The sequence below is a fragment of the Vespa velutina genome, chromosome 3, assembly GCF_912470025.1.
Source record: "Vespa velutina chromosome 3, iVesVel2.1, whole genome shotgun sequence".
In the NCBI taxonomy this organism is placed as follows: domain Eukaryota; kingdom Metazoa; phylum Arthropoda; class Insecta; order Hymenoptera; family Vespidae; genus Vespa; species Vespa velutina.
Window position 1 is genome coordinate 5,135,073 of NC_062190.1, and position 18,465 is coordinate 5,153,537.

An 18,465-nucleotide genomic window follows, 5' to 3' on the forward strand; every position below is an offset into this window, starting at 1 on the left:
TAATAGCGTAACATAGCGCGTGGCTGCATTTTGCATATATGCATTCATTTGGAAAAAGGGTGGAAGGTGAAACATGTTGGCCAAGAGAAAGGAAGAAGGAGAAATAGGTAAAATTTGAGGTGATGAAGGTTAAAGAAAAAAACAGAAAGATAGAAAGTGAATACGGAGAAAGAAGCAAGGATGGTCAAGAGGAAGTAACGGGGAGGAAAAAAGAGAAGAGGATTTAAACCGCAAACGTAGGAGAAATCGATAGTCTCGCTTTTGCGATCTGCCAACGAGAGTAGCAGACCTTTCTCTCTCTCTCTCTCTCTCTCTCTCTCTCTCTCTCTCTCTTTATCTATCCGTCTCTTTCTCTCTCTCTCTCTTCTCTCCTCTCTCTCTCTTTTCTATCGTCTTTCTTTCTCTCTCTCTCTATCTTCTCTTCTTTCTCTCTCTCTCTTTCTTTATCTATCCGTCTCTCTCTCTCTTTTTTTCTTTATCTATCCGTCTCTCTCTCTTTCTTTTTCTCTCTTTGTTCTTCTACTAACTTCAGTAATTTTTCGAGAACGTTAACCGAATTTTAAGATCTTTCAGCTTATGGACAACGAGTAGCTCTAGGCTACTTAAATTAATTTACATGCAACAACACTCCGGACGACCTTAACGGTATTAAATGCATACGGAATACGCTATGTTACGAGAATCTCTCGCACTGATGGCGATCACCATTGTATGCATTTCAGATGCGATTAAATCGTTGGTGATACGCTGTTATGTAAATGCTTGTACCACATAAATCACGATCGCGTATCATTGACCATTTGCTTTTGGCTTATGAAGAGAAAAAGAGATCGTAGGAGATAGAGTAATGGCGATTCTGATAATCATTTGCATATAGAATGAACATTGAAAAGTAAAAAAGCGTTTTGAAAGCAAACCTGCAAATCCATTAGGTACGAACAGATAGATAGGTAATTAAAAATAACTTGAACAAGAGAGAGAAAGAGAGTCACTTTATACTTAATTAAATCACATGTTATGCATTGTGAGATTTTTAACGAACAATGGTCCATTTCCGAAATTCAAAGTTCTGCCTACTTCGAATCGTATCGAAACTCGGCAGTCACATTCTGTTTGAATATTCTAGTGCTTGTGTATCGATAACTCGATAACTGTCTTCTCTATCTTTCTCTTTCTCCGCCTTTGTTTCTGCATTTGTAACGGTATATAAAAAGTTTACACATGTAGGTATATAGGTAAAATAAAATTAGGATTAAAGTGTATACCTATTTATGAGATTAATACAATCAATATTTAATCTTCGCTCTTTCGTAGTAACCTTTTTCGCAGATTTTTCACACCTATTTTATATGAAAAGTGAATTGTGCAAAATAACATTGCACCTTAAGAATTTTGTCTTTTAAATTTCCTTTCTATTTTATTTGTTATGTGCCTATATATTTTTTTCTTTTCTTTTTTCTTTTTTTTTTTTTCTTTTTATTTTTTCTCTTCTTCTTTGTTTTTCTTCGTCTTTTTCAGCACTGCGCAAAAATGTAATAACGTTTGAAGAACACACGTGTTCTAGATTTTTTAAACAAACGTTACGTACGTCACGGCGCATTACACGGAATCCCGCATGATAATCCCACGCATTTCGCTTATGACATTATACTTCGAATATAATATTTAATATCACCTATACATTCACATAAATCATTTATATAATTTATGATTATATTTCATTCTAGTGTAACGTCCGAATAAATGTCCAAGTAAAATCCGCTTTGTTATCAAGATCAAACAGAACATCGTTTTAACTATTTCAAGCTGCTTAATTAAAGACCTTCTAATATAACAAGTTTATATCTGGGAAACAACGAAGATACTTTTTGTATTTCGTTCGACATTTTGTTTTACAATTATTTTTCTTCTTTATTCTATTTTAACTAAAGGTATTTATTCAATTATATTTTTGTAACAGGAAAATTTGAAAATTTACGTTTAAACATAATGAAATGTAACGATGAGTACGCATCGAGTAATTGTATGCTAATATACTTCTCTGCTATTTAACGAAGAAAGATTTCAGTCGAAAATCGTAACTTACATTAAAGCTGAGTTTATATGTGTTCTAAATTATAAGTCTAAGAGAGAGAGAGAGAGAGAGAGAGAAGAAAGAAGAACAAACACAGTAGAAGAATAATGGATCTGCGAATTATTCCTTATTGTATATATACTCTAGAGTATACTTAAGATATATAATATATATATATAATTATATAGAATATATATATATAGAATATATGTATACAATATATTTAAATATACTTAATATATATACATAAACCGACACAAATGCGAATAATAGTTCACAATTGCATTATTCATATATGTAGGTATCATGTATATACATACCATTTATATAGCGCACAATGAAATATTTCAACTTTAGCATGCGTGTCACGTATTATCAAATCGTTTCTAGTCGAGCGTTGACTGGAAATTCGAATATAGTATAATACAAAAAAGAAAAAAAGGCATAAAAGGGTTCCATTCAATGTAAATTTTTCGTGAAACAGTGAATTTCACTTTCTCTCAATTTTCACTTTTCTATTCTAGATTATTTCTAAAAGATAACAGAGAACACTGTCTTACGAATTTTCTTATTGTCGTCCTTATAATACGACCTTATCTATTTTTAAGTCATAACGAGAGAAATGGAAAACATTGATTTTTTATTTTTGATAAACATTTCTTCTTCTCGAAGTATTAATGAATTTTTTACGAACGTATTCCATTTTATCAACTTTTCATTCGTTTCATTTAATTTCAATAAATTTTATTGGATGTTTCGATCCTGTAATCATTTCGAAATTATGTAAAAATACTATATCAAATCTAACGGTGCCATCTACGATCCAGAAATCATATTACGTATTGAAAATACGTGTCCGAAACGAGTAAAAGACTCGATTATAGGACGGAACAAGATCGTTTTAAGGTTCTTCTTTACCACTTTATAATCTAACACCAGCTGTACACGTCGAATGGAAAGAACGAAAAAAAGAAAGATGGACGAATGAGTGAACGAAGTGTTTGAAAACCATTGGAGAGACGTTCCAACGTAGGAGAAAAGTATGTATACATACACGCTTGTGCAAAACAAAAATTGGATTCGATCCGAGAAACGGAAGATTCCACGACGCGGAAGAATTACTTTGGAAAAAGAAATATATATATAATATTAGAAATAGATATATATATATATATATATATAATAATATATATATATTTTCATTATATAATAAACACATACTTAATTAAACGGATACATAATCTATAAGTTCTCGGTTTATCGCCGTAGAAAAAAGTTTGTGCTGAAATTCGCGTGGAATCATAAATCTCTTTTTCTACGGTACGTAAATTCGTAAAAGAATCCATCTGTTAAATCGGTCAAAGGTTTTTCCTATTTTCAACGGTTGTAAATATATCTCTACTTATTTACGTTCGATACTTTTTTTTCTATAGAAACATCTACTTTCTTTGTTCAACGAGATAACATCGAGGGTGGCCTTTTCAATGCGTTCTTGCTTGTGGAATAATGCGTAAGTACGTACGTACATACATACATGTCGTATAGGGCTTGAACTTTGACCGAGAGGAAGGAAGAGGAAGTGAGGGGGAAATGGTCCATTGTTCGTCATACTACGATGATGCAGGTACCTGCTATGGTGAATATACATATACCTATATATATATATATATATATATATATATATATATATATATCTGTGTATGTATTAGAAGCGAACGCATGTATGTATGTCGTCTTTCTTTGTTGAAATAGTGTAAAGCTTTGTTTGCTCTGGGACCTATGACAATGAACGAACGAGAGGCTCATAATTAACTTCATTTACACGACCAACTAGGCACTTCGTAGTTCATGATTTCTCTTGCTTATCGCTATACATCAAACAATTATCGATGTCTAACACTTCGATGATCGCATTAAAACAATCCTAACTAATCGACTGTATCGATTTATATGAATAAATTTAAGAGCCATGTGGGACAGTTTGAGTTTAACGATATCGAGTATATTGCATACATAAGCTTCTCATTTTTTTCTCTTTTCGCATTTAAGATGTATTTTGTTCACTTCTCTCTTTTGAGGTCGTTTCAGAAAAGCTCTTGGTGGAAGAAGTAACAAAGCTCTTGCGATATTTACCAATTTATTTCTCTCCATAGTCTAGATACTTGGTCACTTTAACACCTCCTTTTCTTCACAAGCTATTTCTTTGTTTCTTAGATACTACAATTTGTCCGAAGGACAATTCCTTTTTATTGGATTTCTGTGTTCTTTTTTTCTCCTTATCCCAATTTTCTACTTTTCTGATCTATAAGTATTCATTACAAATTTAATTAATTATTATGTAATTTTTAATTTTATTACTAAGTTTTTACGTTCGAAGATAGATAATTCATTTTACGTGTACGAAAGCTAAAAAAACTTACGTATATGGTTTAAAAATTAATTGAAAATAAATTGATCGTGTATTAAGTCAAGTATTATAACTATCTCAGAAAATGAATAAAATTGAAGAATCTCTTCAAGAAGATCTTTAGAATGTTTCGTCGACGTTATTTTCAACAACTCGCATCACAGTGTCGTGCCATTTTTATAAAAAATAATATAATTCTTTCAGTTGAGTTTTAAGCTAATAGTATTACACTGTCTAATGACATATGAATAAACGATAAGGTGCAAAAAGGTTGAATATTAAGTTTAAAAAATTTTTCTATTTATAGTCCACAAGTGGGAATACTTTTTATGGTACGTTGTATGCATCGATGAATCGAGAGAATATTGACTAGTTTTCTATTTAAAAAGTTTTCGAAATATAAAAGTTCCACGATCAGAACATAAAAAAGTACAACGCTAATGGTTCACTTGAATTTCCTTTATTATAACAAAACGTCACAGTGAAAAAAAAAACTTTCTACAGTAGATAGAAACTCGAAAAAAGAAGCTTATAAAAAATCTTTTTCATATCACAATACATTTACTTTAATATAGTACCGTAGCTAATGAATGATCACCGCTATATCTCATTTAACGAAACTTTTAAAAGTTTGACATAATTCTACATGAAAATGTAACATCTAGAAATTAGTTTCAAGCGATATGCGAAAGCATTGAAACGGTTAACCGCTTTAGTTAGAGAAGAACATCGTCCGTATAAAACGATCTAATTTCTTGTTACCTCTTTACTCAAAATTCAGATATCAGATATCACATTTCTATAGGCTAATGCAAACACTTACGGTCAGTTTTACGACTTCACTTAATATCTAAATTCAAGATTGCACGTATTTGAGCATTAATTCTCAAGGAAAACTCGTAATACGATTTAATCTTGGTGAGAACGAATGGAAACCTTAGTGCGAATAGAGCTCTGATTTTATCTTACAAGCATTTACACAGATTGTGATGATTCGTGATAACTAAAAAAAGTAAGCGCAACACATTTAGATTATCTGTAATATTTACGATGGACGAGAATAGAGTGATTTATAAAAGATAATGTTGTAATGCTAGAATTCATTCTATCGTTTGTAATTTTTATTGTTTGTCTCCTCTTTAAAATAATCAAATATACTCAGTTCCTTTAAGTAATGAATCATGAAATGATAGTACTTTATAAATTATAAATATCTCTGTAAATGTTTCTGTAGCAATTTCTCACTCCTCTTAAAAACGAAAGATCCGGTTGAGATCTGATAAGTACTTGGTGAGACACTTATCTTTCTTCCTGTCTTTTTCTCTCGTTCTCTCCCTTTGTCCACCTGTTTCTATCTCTCTTTACAAGGTGAGAGCAAATAACAAAAACGACGTAGTCCGAAGGAAATCACATTGATAGTCACCTCAGCGGTTTCACAAAGTACCAACACTATTCCTGCACATAGAATATCGATGAGGATGCATTGGCAAGACCAGAAGGCACCACGAAGGACGATACGAACTTCAAAGGATCTCTTATTTATTCACCCTTCTATGTCCTTATGCTCTTTTTAGATCAAGCATAACCGATGATATGGAAAACGGTTGATATCACAGGAAGAGAAGGATTAAACGATGAGGAAGAATATAAACATCTATTTGTTATAGAATAGAATACACTTTTTTTTTTGTTTTATTAAATATGAATATTAATCAAGGGATATGATTTATTACATCGTAGCTAAAGTATTCGTTCGACTTGAAAATAGTGTCTACTCTTGTTGAATGAAATTGTCATAACTTTTTGTTTTTTCTTTTTTGGTTTTAATCAGATTAATAATGTATGATAATGAATAATCATCGATACACCTATAATTTACAAATACCCGATATACTTTTCGTAAATTTTGAATGAAACTAATTAAAGAAAAATATGTAATACCGTGAGTCGAATCATCTCTATTTTATAACAAATGATTACAATGTAAACAAGTAAATTTATCAAAGAGAAAAGATAAAGAAATATTTTCTTACCGTTATCGGCTCAGAACGATCTAAGGGATGAAAGGAATTAAAATAATCTCCTTTTATGTATAATCGATCGGTGCTTCTAACGGATGAGAAGATTTCCCTATGGCTTCTGTGAATGTACTCATACTTGTTGAAACCTTTTGATATCATGCGTATCCTCTAACATACATCGTAAAATACGTCCTCTTTATGAGATATCCTAGCAAGTTTCGAAAGGGTTGATAATCTTATCGGGGATCATCTTAATTTCTCCTTTGTGATTTCTTAATGATACCGAACATTGATATTTTCCCTAATGACCTCTTATAATTACATGCCAATTTTGAAATCGCCTTAAATAATTCATGATGATTAATTAATTCGATGATTAAAATGTTTCCGAAGTTTGAAGAACTAAAGAAAAAAAAATCCTTCCGAAAAGGGCAACAATTTGGAGTTAATCGATCTCTTCAATAAGATTCGTTCTATTTTGAAATTATTGAGAAATTACGAAATTTGTTCTTGCCTCTATTAATAATATTTCTCTTTTCTATGGGAATATTAATAGATCTAAACTATCCGCAACGAACGCGTTGTAAGTACCAACTTCGACCATTATAATGGTCATAAAAACGATCGCTATTTATGCGTATGTATGTATGACAACCATTATTTATAAAACGATTCGATTTCTCCAGCGTCCTTCTATTTTCATAGTAAGCAACCTTTTGCTAATATACCGTATACTCATCAACTAAATTCCAGTTGGTTGATACAACCAACAACAAGGTACCAACTAATCAGAACCACTAGTTTCTCTTCTATTTTGCGAAATACATTCATGAGAATTCATCGAGATACTAGTATAAGCAAGAAAGGAGTAAGAAGAGGAGAGAGAGAATTCATAATCGACATATCTGTTTGTATATTCTATCGACCGTGTTCGAATTCGAGTAGAATTGACGGTGTAATATTAATTAACCTTTTTATTTTATCGTAGTCGATATCATTTAAAAACAATAACTATATTAAATTATATGATCATATTAAACTTTTCTTTACTTATATTCCGTAGATAGATTTATCTTTTGAGAATTATTTGTATGAATCATAGATATTTCATTACAAAATTTTAAGCTAAATAGCACGGAAAACATGCGAAATTCTTTCCTGATAAATTTTATCCAACGGTCTGTATCAGTTTTGAATGGAAAGCAGTCTTTTCGATTAAGCGCTACTGAATTCCATAGAATTTTTCAATTTTCCTTGTACGCAAAATCGAACAACGGGACTCGTTAATCGCATCGACACATCCCTACAATAAAATTGGGATTTTTGATTTTTATATATTAGAGAATCATGATTTCCAGGTAACGGTAAAAAAGATCGATAAATAAAATTAATTGAAAAAAATACATATATAGGTAATAAATAAAAAAATACATAAATATAAATACACATACATACATACATACATACATACATACATACATACATGCATACATGCATACATATATGCATACGTGCATGCATACATACATACATGCATACGTGCATGCATATATACATACATGCATACGTGCATGCATACATACATACATGCATACGTGCATGCATACATACATACATGCATACATACATGCATACGTGCATACGTGCATACATGCATACGTGCATAGAGGCATGCATACATGCATACGTGCATATGTGCATACATGCATGCATACATACATACAAATGCATATGTATACGTGCATTCATGCATGCATAGATATATGTATGCATATGAATTTGTATTTTTAAATGAAATTGATTTTACGACGCATACGATTGCCAAGCTTTATGCTTTATCAAACGTTTGATCGATATAGCGAACTTGAAAAATACGCGAATAAGTTTAACAGAATGATGAATATAGGAAAATCGTCGCTAAAATGTGCTGACGTATAAATTCAAATTAATAGAGGCATTAACGAAGGCGACAATTAAAATAAGAGGAAATTTCTCCTCCTCGAATCTTGAAAGTCTTAAATTTTGGTAACATCAATGAGAAGAGAATAACAACAGGAGGCTGAATGTATGTAAGTTCGTATGTATGTAAATTTAAATGCGTGGCCATTATTTATGGATGATGACAACACTACAAAACAAGTCGAATATACAATTTCAGGATTTCTTTCATGTTTTCTACAACGACGAGACAACGATAAACAAGAGAAGAAAAGAGAATGGTATATGCGAAAGAACGTAATGATTGTAAATGTACATATATACGTATCCACAGTATGATATGGACGAATGAAATTTCGCTAATTCATGCATGATTCTCTCATCCAGCATCGCTGATGATACCGTGCGTTTAACCATACATTCGAAGCGTTGGCGCTTATTCATAATAACGAGCAAAGTTAATTATTTCACTGTGCTTTTTACGTATTATCCTGAAATGGTTGTAAAATTCCTTTACGAATGAAATGTGGTTAATAATAAAAAAAAAAAAAAACATATTTATAAATAAAATAAATGATCACTAGCAATTATATTAATTTCCATTTCAACTTAATAAGTACATTGTTGAACGTAAGTAATGCTTTCAACTTGTTATTTAATGGGCAACATTCTCCTTGAGAAAATGGTTGAAATTAGTAATTTTTTTTCTCAGAAATGATTAGTGGAAATGAAACGATTTTTTTTTTTTTTAATCAAAGATACATGTATTGTTAGCCTTAAATTATTAAAAAATATTGAAAAATAAAATTATGCAAAAAAAAAAGATACTTCCAGATGGATGTAGACCTTTAAAATGTCATATAAAAGTCTTACGGAAAATACAAGAGAAAATTTTTCTCAGAACCCTACGGCCCTCATTTCTCACTCTTTCTTTCCCCATTTCTCTCTCTCTCTTTCTCTCTCTCTCTCTCTCTCTCTCTCTCTGTCTGTCTGTCTGTCTCTTTTCTAGTCTATTTCTCTCTTATATACCTGCCTTACTTTCAGTGCCATACTCTTGCGCGTATTTTCTCGCAAGCTACGAAAAGATGCAGTTCGAACACTTCTCTACGTCATCGTTTCCGCATTGCAGACGAACAAACAATATCAACGGTGCGTTGAAACAAGAAGTGGAACCGTCCACGAAGTCCTTCTCGCCACTTGTGCGCGCACGTTATCGTGGATTAGAAATGTAGAAAAGAAAAAAGGTGCTTTTCCAAACAGTGTGACTAAACGGAAGAAAAACAAATGTCGATAAACTTGTAACCCAACTATATGTAATGACTTTTTATTCGACATTCTTATGGATTAACGATGATTTCTCCATTACCGTGGATCGAATGATTAAAGTTTTCTATTTTTCTTTGTTTCTATTTCTTTTACTTTTTCGTTCTTCTCGTGCACAGTGCATATATGCAGTGAGTACAATTTTTTTCCAAGTTTTGATTACTTTCCCGAATACGGATTCTTTAACGAGCTTCTGTACTCTGTTAACAAATTTTTCAGTATAATTACAGTCCTTCTCTACAAACGCACTGACAGAACTGTAATTTAATTATTCTGTAGTTTTTTAAATGCTCTAATGGTCGAAATTGCTCTTTTTGTTCGTATGAACTAACTATCGATACAAAGTTTATTGTATTTCAAGTTTCAAAACTATGGGATAAATTATACAATGGATATACATAAAAATAACAGGAAACGAAGTGAAAGAGAGAAAGAGAGAGAGAGAGAGAGAGAGAGAGAGAGAGAGAGAGAGAGAAAGAGAATAGATAAACAAGTGCCAAATTTTTTCTTATAGATCCTTCAGAGTTCAAAAGCTATAGAAAGATGAAATATGAAACATGATTCGAAATATAAACGAAAAAGAAAATATAAATGTCGAGTATAGGGTAAAAGAAAAGAAAAATTATCAAGTTTTACGAACAAGATATGGTGGACTTTTAGAAAATAGGGCAATTGAAATCGTTGTGAAATGAAGAGCGTCAGTTTCGGTCTACGAATCTTCATCGATGTCTCTCATTCTCTCGTATTCGTCGTAAAATCGAATGACTCATAAAAGCGATACGATTCAAAGCGAAAATCCAAATAATGTGGAACACCGTTACGTTTTTTCTTTTTCGTTAAAATCAACTTCAATTACGTTAGGATACTCTTTAAAGCTTTTCGATTTTAATCTCTATGTGTTTAAATACCTAAAAGTAAAACTTTACGATAGAATAAGTCTGTATTCGATTCAATATATTGTATATCTATAAATGGACAAATGCGTTCGTTAAAAATAATAGATAGAAGAATAAACATGAATTCATTTTCGTATTCGATACTTATGCCATGAATGGATTGAATCAATTCAATATTAATGCATGGTTTATTACATCGACGTCCATCACTTATTAATGTGATTAAGAGCAAGCGTAATGAAAGCCAAGTATTTTGTTAATGAACTTTCGTTAATATCCTTTTTCACGGCTACACGAATAAATCGATATCATTGTCAAATATTATCAAAGTTAAGTACTCTATCAACACTAGACACCATCACGTTCGGATAGGGTCTTTTTCGGATATTATCTATATTAGCTTAAGTTTGCGCGCTTACGTAATGCATTCTATACTTGCGAAATATTTCGAATAGTATCGTAAAATCGATCAGAGATGATACGGAGAGAGAAAGAGAGAGAGAGAGAGAGAGAGAAAATCAAAGCGAATTACTGTAAGAAAAATGTCAAGATTAAATTGTCGGACACGTTATCTCGAGTAAGCTTTCCTTTAAAAATCCTCTAAAATATTTCCGATTAAGAACAGAATCTTTATGGAACGACTTTAAGGAAGTACTTACTTCGAAATAATGCTATAAAAAGGAAGATTGTGATATCGATCCTAAACAACTGATTATTCGTATGGTTTAGTAAAAGTCAGGAGAACTTCGATATAGCCTAACCATACATAGTGAGTTATAATACTCGGAAGTCTGCGAATGATGGATTTTCTTGCATCGTCTTAATTCTTTTCACGATCGATAGATATCTGAAAATTTAACGGATATCGTATCAAAATCTGTAAGCGGCTTTCTCTTGACAATTCTTAAGTTATCGTCCCGAGTTCGTTTTGAAAAAAAAAAAAAAAAAAAACAAAAAAAAAACAAGAAACAAGAAATAGGAATAGAACGAATGATTGGTAATGGGATTTTAAAAAAAGCACTTCAATAAATCTAGTGAGGCAAGTCGATGTTGGACTTCTCCGAAACTTCAGAAATCACATATGTGCATGAAATCGGTGAAGTTTCACGTAGCAATCCTTTTATTTACTATTTTCTAACTATTCTTTCTCTCTCTCTCTTTCTTTCTTTTAGTCATTCGGTCGATTTCTAAGTTCAATGAAAAATTTGATATTGTGGAAAATTCATAAGAAATAGCGTAATCTGAAAAGTGTAAATACGTGCGTAAACAAGATCACGATACACATAATCACACACATACACACACATACACAGTCATTCTATTTATCGTTTAGATCGATCGATCGCATGAACATGCATAAACAGATTGCAAAAATTACTCAATAAATTTTAATATCAAGTTCTGCCATTACATGAACTCGTAGTAACCAATTGTTCCTTAATTATTGTATACTGATAATTAAATTTCTCAAATGATTCTTCATTACTGCTAAGAATTTCTCCATGGGAATAAGATTTCGTGTTTAAATTTTATTACGAATTCAATGTATGTTCGCCTTAATACAAGCTTATAATTGAGTGAAAATGGATTAAATTTATAGAAAGAAAAAAAAATGTATGAAAAGAAAGACAGAACATATATCACATGGATTTAGGAAAATTGATCGTTGAAGTTAAACTAACACAAACTATGTCCTAGTTACTAATTTGCTTAAAAATTATATTCCTAGTGCCAAGAGAAAGCAGGCTTGTTATATGGAGCAGAAAGAAAGAAAGGAAGAAATAAGGAAAGCTAAAATACGTGGGCTTGAGGGTTTTAAACTATGTAAAAGGGATGACGGACGTGTTGTTTCTTTGACGGGCAATGAAAAATTTGTTCTCTATCCAGGCATCAAGGTAATTAAGGCTGGCCGTTCGCTGCATGTAATGTTTTCAAAAGACTTAAAATGAAAAAAACATAAGCATATAAGTAGTAATGCCTACTAGAAAAACCAGCATAAATCAATTTTCACGACTTTACGTAGAAAATGTCGCGATATCATGATGGCTCAGCTGATCTCTCTCTCTCTCTCTCTCTCTCTCTCTCTCCCCTTTGTCTCTCTCTCTCTCTCTCTTTGTCTCTCTCTTTCTCTTTCTATCATGAAACCTTATTAATCATGCAAATGACAGGTTTCGGTGAAAATAATGACGATGCATTCCATAAAACGATGCATCGTGAACTTTTGTTTATAATGACTATGAATTAAATGGAAAAGAAAAGAATTGATAAGTAAAATTTTCATAGACGTACATTTCTTTCACCGGTCATTTTATTTTTAGTAGCATTGTCCCATGTAAAGCTTTAATTTAAAAACTTTCGTTAATTTCTTAACTAAGCAAAGTCGATTTAAAATAACGCTTAAAAAAAAAAAAAGAAATTGCGACGAAAGTGGAATTTACTTTTCTAGGAGAAAATAAAAGGGATAAAAGGAAAAGGAAAATATTTTTCCTTTTCAATCTCTAAATCAACTATTTAAATCCATTTAACTTTATCTTTCTATCTAAATAAATGTCTTAACCTTAACGGTGATTAGATTAAATTTATACGATAATTGCTAACTAAATAGTAGCTCTTGTTGATCCTCTTTATTTATGTTTCCACGACATTATTCTGATACGTTAATTCAACTTCACGATTAAGGATAATGAATAGCATTTCGAATGATTCGCCTAGGCGAACACAACGTTATGGATAAAAGAGAAAAACCTTGATTTATCTTCGGATAGGGAGTAAATGACATTAACAAAGCGGTCACAAAGTTTTCGGAAACATTAAATCAAAAGTTTACTCAAAAGCAAGTATCTTCTCATATTTCTTCTGTTGAATTTTTTATTTTTCTTACCAGATGTAAGGAGAATAAAAAATTCTTTATTTTTTATCTTTATCTTCGATTATATAAAATTTACAGCACCATACGATATTATCAATCAAATATACGATAATATTAAATTATTCAATAAATTAAAAAATTTATTATCAATTTTTTCTCTTTTTTTCCACCTTTTACTTATATAATTATTGATCTCATTTCTTTTAACTTACTGAAAATTCATTTCAGAGAAAAAGTGACGAACATACCACTCTTTGATCTTTCTGCCTTTCTCTCATACATGACATTAGTGAATTTTGAAGAAAGAAAAAAAGGATAATTTGCTAGAGAATAAGAAAGAAAGAAAGAAAGAAAGAAAGGAAGAAAGAAAGAAAGAAAGAGAGAAAGAATGAAAGAAAGAAAGAAAGTTCCTTGATTCTTTGAGCATACAACTAGACCGAAAGAACGCGTGTCAACTAGACCGAAAACAGAAAAGGAAAAAAGGAAAAATTTTAACACTATACCGTTTAGCAATGTAGCCTTTTTCCGTAGGAAGCTAGGCGAAGTGAATAAGTACGATGGAATTAAATTGCAAAAAAACAAAGTATGAACTGGAATACGAAGGAGTCGTCAACGACATCGTTGGACTCGAAAATATAGGGTAATGTAATATCATGATTTTTCAAAGAGGAAAAGAAGAAGAAGAAGAGAGAAAGAGAGAGAGAGAGAGAGAGAGAGAGAGAAACAAGGAGAAAAAATCCAATGAATGGAGAAATGAGAAGTACATAATAAATGTTCACTGAATTTTTCTTCAACCGTGCAACTAATTTGATTCATTTTTCTTTTTTCCTCGTTTTGATTGTGATCCCCATTGAAACTCATTTCGATCCTACAATTAATCGTCTCGAACACGATCAACGTTTAATTTTCATCGAATCGGATATCTTTTCCCTTTTTTTTTTAGTACCTTCGCTTTTCCACAACATTTAAGATAAAAAACGCGCTCGACGAATGAGGACTCCGATTACCAGAAAATGCACGTCGTTACGTAGGTCAGGCTCAGTGTAATAAGAACGACGATAACGAGATTTACACAGTTAGGTGGTAACGGGATAGCGAGTGGTCCAGACTATTAATCTTTTTTTCTCTTTTGTCCTCTCGATCAATTACGAGAGTTCGTTCACTGAATACGTTTTTTGTTCCTTCTCTTTAACGTCAACGTTATGACGAGATGTTTAATTATTTGAAAACGTCACTTTCTATTATGTAACCTGAAATAAACAAGCCTGCAGATATTATCGAATCCATTTTCAAATTTGCTTCTTGATAATAAATACGATCACGTTTTGTCGTCTATAAGAAATCTAATTTGGTATTCGTTCGATGTTAATGTAAATACCGTTAGCATAAAATTGTTCCTGGAGTATTATTCTCTCTCTCTCTCTCCCTCTCTTTCTCTCTCCCTCCTTTTTTCTCTGTTCCTTTTTCAAGTACCCACGTAGCACTATCGTGATCATAAATTAGGACATTCCACGGATTCTAAAATGCACGATGCCGAATTCAATTGAATTTAGGTAATACGTATTTTTCTCCTTTCCACTGTTTTATGCCAAGCACGACGTGTCTGTTGTTTCGTTCCTTAATTACACATTGTTCTCTATTTGGGACGTAAGATATGAACTTGATGGAAATATGATATTCATCGTTAGTATTTCAAAATGAATACGAAATCATATGTTTCATTTGGAAATGTTCCGATTTTTTAAAGAATAAGTGTGACATGAATAAGGGATGCCGTTAAAATGATTGATTATTGATCTGCATACATCATCGAACAATATTTATCGAATGATTACTTTTCTTACATTATTTCATAAATTTTATGTACCGATTTCAACGTGTTTTTTGTTTATTATACCAATGATTTTTATTTAAATGAAATATGCATCAGATTATCCTCAACAATTAAAAATATATTCTTCTATTCCTAATTGATTAACATGTGTTTCATTAGAATTCTTTGATACTTAGGATACACAAGTTGAGAATATTTCAAAGAGTATTGTCAGATATTATATATATATTAATATTATGTGTATATATATACGAATATATACATATCTATCAAGAAAAAAAAAAAGATAGATTTGTGTATATATATATATATTATATATTATATATATATTATATATATATATATATTCTATAGATATAATACAGAAAAAGTTTTCATCTTTACAATTTCATCAGAAAATAAATATTTTCTCACATTTTTGCTTATAGAAAGTTTGCGCGAGTAATACTTCTCTAAAACTTTCACTTATTTATCGGAAAACTTTTATATAAAATATATAAGTGTTTTATTGTATTTCAACATATTGTAATATTACAAATCTTATAACTTACTCGATGTAATAATTAAAATCCTCTTCGATGTTGCACAATGGTCCAATGAGAATGTCGTTCATCGATTGTAAATAACGATATCGACGTTCAAGAACTATGCAAATAAGATAGACTTATCGCGCTTAATAATATATTTGATTGAACGTGAATCATGATCCGAATCACGTGTCGTGCAAAATTCTAACAGACTTTCGAATGATTAAAATTTTTATCACTATAACGAAGAACAGAGTGTGAAATTTTGAGGATGATAATGAAATTTTAATCGATAATATCTTATTGCTCGTGTGATAATTAACGAAGGAATATTATAAAGGATAAATGATTGTTTATTAAATCGTACACATTGTAAAATGATGTTCCGATAAAAAGGAGTTACACTAATTTCGTTCGATATGATAAATTTTTTCTAATACATATATATCTTTTTTTTATCATCGTAAAATAGGCACTGTTCACTAATCAAGATAAAAAATTATTGATAACGAAACTTCTTTGTTTATACTTAGACTACTTTTCATTGACTATATTTCACGAAAGAAAGTTTATAAAATAATTATAACGGGAAAAAGTTGAGTTTAATTGGATTATTCTTTGGATAAAAAAAAAACTCCGTTTATATTTCGATGTCATTTATATCTAATGGAGTTTAAAAGTCACCAACTTAAGAACGACTACAAGGGATATACAGAAGGAGTGTGTTTTCGGCTCGGCGGTCGCGCGCGTACTGAAAATCCCAGAAACCACCCCCATCGACCCTACTGTTCGCTCCCGTTTCCATACAGATAGCGGACTATATTATGTTCACAAAACGCATCATATTTGTGCTTGCGATTTAAAATGTTCAACTTTTATAAATGAAAATTGAATAACATTTTTTTTTATTGTTACTTTAATCTCTCTTTTTTATAATATGTTCGTGACTTAAGACGATTTGAAATCAAATTGAATTTAATCGAAATCTTTTCGTTGCTGATAAATTAGTTGTTATAATTAATGTTTCATTATTTTTCATTTTTATATTTCTTTTTTTTATCTAGAAACATATTGATAATTTTCTACGTGAAGAAAATAAAATAAATTCTAGACGAAAGTCCAAATAAATTTCCTATTTATCATTTCGATTTTTATAAGTGAAAAGTGCATCGATCCAAAGTACATAACAATAAATGTTTTATCAAAAATCAAACAATAAGAAAGACAATCGATACGATTCTCACGTTGTCACGTCTATCTCGTGATATGTATTTCATTTATATCATATTGAAAATTATATAATCATATTACCAAACAATATCAAAGCGAAATGTTGATCCACTAAAATATTTAATAAATATTTGAATTATTGATATTTCCAATAATTAATTTCCTCAGTGACAAAGGAAATATGTTTAAACTATAATCATACATAATCAATATGCCTATTATTTACAATCTTTATTGATTAATTTTTTATGTTGTTATATAATATTACTTTTTCGAATATGCACTTTAAATGTATCGAAATAGATAAATATTTACATTGGTTTGTTATTGTACTGTGAGAAAATCATACAGATAGAAAAATAAGATAAAGGGATTGAATATGAAAAATAATTAATAAAGTCGCCGGCTTATCGAGTCAATGCCGTTGCATTCAAGAGGACATGCAAGTCAAATGCATTATCAAGTGCGGCTTCAACAAGATTGCAATAAACCGTGATAAAAACACGATGTCCAATATAATTCTATTCCCATTGAAGACGCCTTTCTTCCAATTAAATTAAGATATATGAGTTTTTTCCCTTCGATTGAGAAAGAATGCTCGGTTAAGGCTGTTCACTATTTTTTGTTCGAAGTGTGTGTAACATCAGTGACAGGTGTAGACAAAATTGCACTGGCGCCGTGTCGTACCTAGCACAAATCACCCCAAAACGTTTATCATCTTAAAATATACAATTTTACTGTTATATTTCAAATTTTGAAAAATTAAAAAAGATTTTCTTTTTAATTTTAAAAATGTATTGTTTCTCCATCATAGACAAATAAAAATTCTTAACTTTAGATATTGTTTATATTATATTGTATGTAAACACCAATTAATAAATTTTTCAAATATCTTTAATATCAAGTTTCGCTCTTTAATCTTTATAATATTATATGAAAAAAAAACGAAGATTAGTAGAGAAAGAGAAAAAAAAAGGGAAAAAAGTAAGAAAATTAGTAGAGAAGTAGAGAAGGAGATAAAAAGAGGAAGAGAAGTTCAACCCTCGGCAATCTAGTCTGAAAAAGAATAGGAAGAGAAAGAAAATAAAAGGAAACTGAAAGATGCTACAGAACGCATACGAATGTAAAAACGATGGAACTCGGAACAAAAGTTAGACATCTCGAAGATCTCTTCATCCGCGCTATACAAGAGCTCGATTTTTCTTAACTGAAGGAAGGAGATCCTCTCAAGGGGGAACTCGAAAGCTCTATACAATACTAAGAGAAAGCAGTCCGCTCAAATACTCTCAAAGTTGCCACCTGAAAGACATTAGAATAATTAATCTAGAATAATTAATCTAGAATAA

The 18,465-nt window shown here is 30.9% G+C and overlaps 1 protein-coding gene across 4 annotated transcripts in view; it reads right to left on the reverse strand.

Moving 5' to 3' along the window:
* Positions 1 to 18,465, reverse strand: part of LOC124947772 (tyramine receptor 1-like) — a 43,192-nt gene that overhangs the window by 23,224 nt on the left and 1,503 nt on the right. The window contains exon 1 of one of the 4 annotated variants that reach the window (XM_047490375.1): positions 15,914 to 16,595. The exons of the other annotated variants lie outside the window; for them this stretch is intronic. The gene's annotated coding sequence lies outside the window, so the exon portion shown is untranslated. Of the gene's footprint in view, positions 1 to 15,913; positions 16,596 to 18,465 lie in introns of those variants that run through there. 4 annotated transcript variants of the gene reach the window in all.